This window comes from Hirundo rustica, chromosome 1 (assembly GCF_015227805.2).
Source record: "Hirundo rustica isolate bHirRus1 chromosome 1, bHirRus1.pri.v3, whole genome shotgun sequence".
NCBI classification, from domain to species: domain Eukaryota; kingdom Metazoa; phylum Chordata; class Aves; order Passeriformes; family Hirundinidae; genus Hirundo; species Hirundo rustica.
Window position 1 is genome coordinate 73,049,455 of NC_053450.1, and position 6,835 is coordinate 73,056,289.

At 39.8% G+C, this 6,835-nt stretch overlaps 1 non-coding gene across 1 annotated transcript; it reads left to right on the forward strand.

The window, feature by feature from the left end:
* The first annotated feature begins 2,008 nt into the window (after positions 1 to 2,008).
* Positions 2,009 to 2,077, forward strand: LOC120764423 (small nucleolar RNA SNORD123). Its single transcript, XR_005704217.1, has one exon. It is a non-coding gene; the product is annotated as a small nucleolar RNA SNORD123 (small nucleolar RNA).
* The last annotated feature ends 4,758 nt before the right edge of the window (positions 2,078 to 6,835 follow it).

Below are 6,835 nucleotides of genomic sequence, written 5' to 3' on the forward strand. Positions count from 1 at the left end.
TCCACTGCAATCATATTGACTCACTCACAGAGCATTTAAGTCATGCAGTTTATAGTTCTGTACCAGTTTCGTGGAAGAACTGTCATGATGTCAATGCTTAATTTTATTTAATTTTATTTTAAAAGCTCAAGGGCAGAGATGTCTGAAACTGCCTGTGAGATTAACCATGTTTGAAATAAAGGTACAAAACCTAACATTTTTAATGTTTCGTGTAACTCTGTGCAATGTCTAAGTTACAGAGTTATACCAGATGAGTTGAGTGAGTGAGCCCAGCAATTTTAGGTGATGCAATCCCCAGATGTACTGTTGCAAGTAGGCGCTGAGGGTTTTTTGTTTCTTCACAAGTTAGTGGTGTCTCAATCCTAGGCTAAGCCTCAGTGTGTTGCTACATCCAAAATAAATAAGGATATTCTAATATAATCTAGGAATATGATGCTAAGGGCAAGGGAGAAAGCAGCAGAAGAAGCTCTGCTATGCTGACTGATTTAAGGAAGAGAAAAAGAAAAAATCTCTCAGAAGACCAAATCCATCACATCCAGCTTTTCTTCCAGTGTGGAGCTCGTCCTCTTCCTCTGGCTCCTATTTTCCTGGTGTTATATTCCTGTTAGTTATTTTTGATCTCTCCTTCCAACAATATAGAGCCCAGCATATTAAAGGATGGCAGCATGTGGAAGCAGTAAAGGTACTGCAGTTGGAAGAGGAAGGGCTGCACAGCACCTTCAGGCTTTTGGCCAGTTTGGTGAGGAGCCAGATTTCAGCTCGTTCCTGTGGTGGCAGGATATAAGGAGTGCTAGAAAGCAGGGAAGGGGGTGGATTTCCATCTGTTTAGGTGGGAAAGTCGCAGTGTAAGGGAAAGCTTGTCTTCACATTACCCGTCAAAAGCACCTTGGATAGTAAGCATCTCTTTCACCATTTAGAAAAATAAAGTCAGATACAGTAAATTGAAAGTTTAAGTTAGGTTAAAAAGAAAAGGGGAAAAAAAAAAAAAAAGGAAGAAGGTGTTAGCTTCAGTAAAACTGAATCTTGAGTTATGCTTCCATCATAGGAAAAGAACTTTGCTTGCTCCATGATCACAGAGTTCAAAGCCTTTATTACCCCTGCATGTTGCTTTTTCCAGATCATTGAAAACATTAGTCATTTTTGTTTAATTCATGAGAAACAGGCAGAGGAAAACTTTGAAGTCTCAGTTAATTGCTTACTTTTGTGTTTTCTAACCACATCATTTATTACTGAGGAGAAACCCTACCGGTGACCAGAGCATTTCCAGAGCAGACCAGGCAGGAGAATGGCGCATGCAAACAAGCCCCATTTCTTGAATCGGTGCCTAAGAACAGAGAGTTTTTGTAGCCTGGTGTCTTGAATTTACCTGACTTACATGACATTGCTGAAATACCTAATCATCAGATCTACATTACTCTTTCTTTCTTCTTTCCCACCGAGATTCAGGAAAGTATTTGCCCTGCCATACTTGAGTTGAGCAAGCCCTTAACATTCCCACATGCATCGAGCAACATCATCTTGCAAGGCTGGATCATCACCAGTCTGCCATATTTAAATACCAGGGACTTGTGATGTTCTTATGCGTAAAAATAGGTATGACATCTTCATCCCAGGAAAGCAGATGGATTTAATTTTGCCATCCTCATCCTCAGATGGGTCTGAGGGTACACAGTTAAAAAGCAGGCCAGGAAAGGCTGTAGCTGTGTATGCCCAGTAGCAGACAGAGGGCAAGGTCAGACTGAGCATCATGATAATTGTCTTAATAAAAGACACCACTGCAGTTCTTCATTTAAATAATAGGGAAGTAAATGTCAACAGTTACAAACTTTGTTGTTTTCCATTAAGTTTACTTACTACATTACTGTCTCACTTAATGTTCTGTATTTAAAGGTCAAGCTGACTGGTCTCCATAACATCTACGAATTAGGAAAAGCTAGGTGACAGTCTAAAAGGCAGTTAAAGAAGTTATGAGTTCTAAAAAGGGTTAAAAAAAAAAAGTTAGATATTTGGTGAAAATGATGAATTCTTGGGTACTGATTCATGTGATCTGAAAATGCCATCCATTTCCTGATTCACCTTCATATCTCCTCCAGGAAAAAAAACAAATATTTTACAATGAATACCGTCAGTGAAACAATTTTTATGTGTCTGTTTTTCTATCTTTCAGCCAATTCCCTGGACTGATACTTCCAAAATGAAGAAGAAGATAGGAGTGGGAATGAAGAATGCCTTGCAGAAATCCAGTCATAAAGTTTGAGGAGTAGAAATAATAGGAAATATTAATAACTCTGGTCTCTTACCTAGGTCAGAATTTAGGCTGAAATTATGTAAAGTTACAAACCTGAGACATAAGGGCTATTAATTTTGAATCAAAATTTACAGATTTTTAAATTAACATATAATAAAAATATTTGCTTTTTCCCCTCGACTTTGGGTGGAAATATATTCTGCTGCCTTATACAACTTATACAGACTAATTTAAGTTTTCATTTTTTTAGGGTATTAGTCCTAGGACAGCTAGTCAATCTAAGCCAGGGCAATCCATTAGTTGCTCCTCTCTGTCTGCTTGTCCCTAATCATTAATATTGAATTCCTGTGTTACTGCATCACCCAGCAGTACAAGTGGAATTTGGACAGGGCACACAAATACACCACACACACACAGAGATATATATACATATGACTTTATAACTCCCAAAAAGTCTAAAACACAGGATATAGAGCTCACCTAGACTTCAGGTTTGTGCTGGTCTTTTTGGGGATGAATGGACAGAGAGGATACTTGGCATAACTCCTGCTTTCATAGAATTAGACCTTCACAATTTCTAAAAGGAATTTTAACCAGCTGTGAAGTCCTCATGACTCAGACAACATTTCTTTGGCAGTGATCTAGCATTAGGAGCCCTATAACAAGCTTACCAAGTGGTGGTGGAATTGTCCGTGCTATTTTATTTAATTTTATAGTAAATTTTCTAAGTAGGCCAACATCTAAGTCACTTTTAAAAAGTGATTTATCTAAATTAGCACAAACCTTTGTATGAACTTCTTTGTTTTGCTTTGAGCATATCTTAAATCCACTAAAAATGCACATAAATTAAATAGACATTAGCAAAAAAAAAAAAAAAAAGACTACTCAGTAATGGGTTTCCTTCCTTATAAAGAGTTTGTCTTTAATGAGAGTTCATTTACCCCTTTAGTTATGCACAGACAGCATATTTATGTGATGAAGATCTCACTCTCTGCCCTTTCACTCTCTGAGACTGACAGTGAACACAATAAGGTAGATGTACTTGTCAAGAGGGGTTTTGTAGGAAGGAAGGGAGTCAGCATCTAAACAAGCTGTGTGACATATTGTAAGCATTTTGCCAGACATGCACTTCCTGTCAGATCATTTGATAGCAGCAATAAAAGTTGCAAGTCCAGTTCAGGTGATGTTTTCCTCAGTTGCTACTACTCTGAATTCAGTTGCGTGTTAGGAAAGATCTAGATGGCATTGTTTAGACCCAGTTTCTGTAATCCGGAATTGTTACAGAGCAAAATGCTTAACAACTTGAAAGGAGCTGTAGAAGCAGTAGTAGGCAAAGACAAAAGAGAAAATAAATTAAAAACTAGTGAGTGTTTGTTACTGAGAAATAAAAGCAAGTAACCAAGACACACATACACAAACACACACTCTGCAAACTCTACTGAACTGAGTTACTTTGATAATTTTACTTAGACACTAAAGCACTCTCCTCACAGTCTGGTCTTCTGTTTTGATAGTTTAACTCAGGCCAGACTAGAGCAATGAGAGTATAAGGAGGTACCTATGTCTTTCTCGACTTGAAACCCAGCCCACTGTTCTACAAAGTTTTTGTGCATCTTGGTGTAACTTGAAAATCTAGCAAGTATTTTTTTTAATGTGTTTCAAAAGTTGCCTATAAGCACTACCAAAAATCTATTAAGAATCTGTGTTGAGCTGAACTCTCTGCTGTCAAACTTTAAGCCTTCATTTTGTGCTCTGTCCCATACTGATCCCCAAACTAACGAGATTTCACCATTTCCCAAACAGCTGTGAGCTTCACTGGCAAAGTAAAGCACACCCATTTATTGCAGGCAGACCATTTAAAAGTGTGCAGCTATTTTCCACTATGAGTTGGGGTTTTTTTCATTCTTGTATATTTACATCAGCCTGCATTGTGACATCGTCAGTTCAGGCTATAACCAAGGGTATATTCCTTAATGAACAAAAATTGGAAGTAGTAGTACTGCAGGAAAATGGAAACATTGGGTCACTCGGTGATACTGATTTCAGTTACATTGGGTTTTCATGGCAAGGTGCTGATAGTGGAGGGGCTACAGGTGTGGTTTCTCTAAGAAGCTACTAGAAGCTTCCCTCATGTCCAACAGAGCCAATGCCAGGTGGCTCTAAGATAGACACGCTGCTGGCCAGGGCTGAGCCCAGCAGCGAAGGTGGTAGCACCTCTGGGATGTAATATTTAAGAAAGAAAAAAAGTAATTGCACAAAAGTAATTGTGGCCAGAGAAGAGAGGAGTGAGAATTCATGAGAGCAACAGTCCTGCAGAAGCCAAGGTGCATGAGACAGGAGAGGGAGGAGGTGCTCCAGGTGTTGGAGCTGAGATTCCCCTGCAGCCAGTGGAGGTCCACAGGGGAGCAGAAATCCACCTGCAGGCCCTGGAGGGCCCCATCCCAGAGCAGGGGGATGTCCAGAGGAGGCTGTGACCCCATGGGAAGCCCATGCTGGAGCAGGATCACAGCAGAACCTGTGGGCCCATGGACCAGTGGGAGAAAGAGGCTCACACTGGAATGGGTTTTTTGACAGAACTTGTGACCCCACAGGGGTGACACTGGTGCAGCCTGTTCCTTCAAGGCTGCATTGCACAAAAGGGACTCACATTGGAGCAATTAGTGAAGAACTGCAGCCTGTGGGATGGATTCACGTTTGCCAAGTCCACAGAGGACTGTCTCCCCATGCGGGAGCAGGGGAAGGACTCCTCTCCCTGAGGAGCAAGTGGCAGAATATACAGCATGTCATGAACTGTATGTCACCCTCTTTCCCCATCTTCTGCTGTGGCTGCAGTATAAAATTGGGAATAATGTTAAGCCCAGGAAGGAGGGAGGGTGGGTGGAAGGTGCTTTTAGGGTTTATTTAAATTCTTATTACCCTACATTTAATTTTCTTGGCAACCATAAGTAATAAGTAATGAGTTCAGTTAATTTCCACAAGTTGTGTCACCTGTGTTTTGCCTGTGACAACGAGTGAGTGATCTCTCCCTGTCCTTATCTCAACTAATGAGCCCTTCATTATATTTTTTTCTCCCCTGCCCACCTGAGGAGGGGAGTGACAGAGTGGCTTTGGTGCATACCCAGTGTCTAGCTAGGGTCAAATCACCCACTGTTACTACCTAACACTTGAGTGCTTGACTTACTGCACTCAGCAATAGTAAGTATTCTGTAGAGTGTAAGTTCAGTTATTAAATATGTAGCCCTCTTATTCCTTTCCATAGCCTGAAAACTCTATAGTTATATTATGAAATTATTTAAATCAGAAGTATCATGTTAAAAATATTTTTATTTTTTCTTTATATTTTGCATAATAAAAACTGTTTTGTTAAAAATATTGCACACTGAAAACTTGTAAGATGTTTTGCTTCAGAAGGGAACACCCAGCCTGAGTCTGCTCTAGGAAGCCAGAATCTGATTTTTGAAACCTGAAGATTCATAAATAAGCCTCATTGAGGAACACTCAAGCAGGAGGAGGGATGTGCAGACATGCCATTGAAGAGAAAAAAAAACACTATTTTTTGCAGTTAGGTCAAGCTCCAATTCAATTATTAAGTGGTTTTGTTACTTATTCAGACTTGGGAGTTCATTAAAGACACAAGTTCAGAGGAAGGAGACCGAAACACATGTTAGCTGTGTAAGTCCGCTGTCATGCTTTAAATAGTACCAGAAGATAACCAAAGGAGACCAAGGGCTAATGTCTACACACCTTGAAATGCCTCTTGTCTGTAATGGACATTCTCAATCCAGAACAGAAGCTGAGTTCTGGTGGGGGGGATTGCTGTGTGCACTGAAGCTGCTACATAAACAAAATAAGGCTGTTCACTGTTTGTTCTTCCATCAGCCATATGTTTACAAAGAATTCAAAGGCTAACATTTTTAAAATAGTTGTAGCATGACAGAACTGTTAATGAAATAGTTTGCATAAAAATGTCAGATTTCAATCGGGTTTGTCAGTGGGGGATAGAGATTCTAATTAAAAATTAAAAAGACAAGAGTGCGTAAAGGAAGAAATATGCAGGAGCTACATGGGTAATGCTATCTTCTTTATTGTAATAATCACTTCCCTGTACTATCAAAATGAAGGCATTGATAATAGGACTCAGTTAAAAAATGGAAAAAAAGTACTTGAATTATCCCGAGAAAAAAAAATAGCATCCATCCAACTGCAACCAAAGCCTCCATGCCTGCCAACATCCCTGACTTTTCACAAAAAGAAGCTATGTATTATGTCCCAAAGACACAGCAACTTGGACCACGAGACAAGAACTAATTCAAAAGTTAAGGACTTTTCCGAGAGAAAGTCTCCCCAGGCTGTTCACTTTGAATAAAAGTAGATAACTAGCACAAGGGGAGGAGACATTCACTCCAAAGTGTGCATGCATGGGACAATGGCAAGTAGTCACTCAGCATTGTAGACAATTGGCTGTTTCTGGTTATAGCATGGTAAATCATGTAACCAAAAAAAAAACCCCAACCGACACATATTCATTAGCATCAGCTACTGGGAGAGTTTTAGGTGAGACAAAAGCACATGCAATGTCACAGCAAG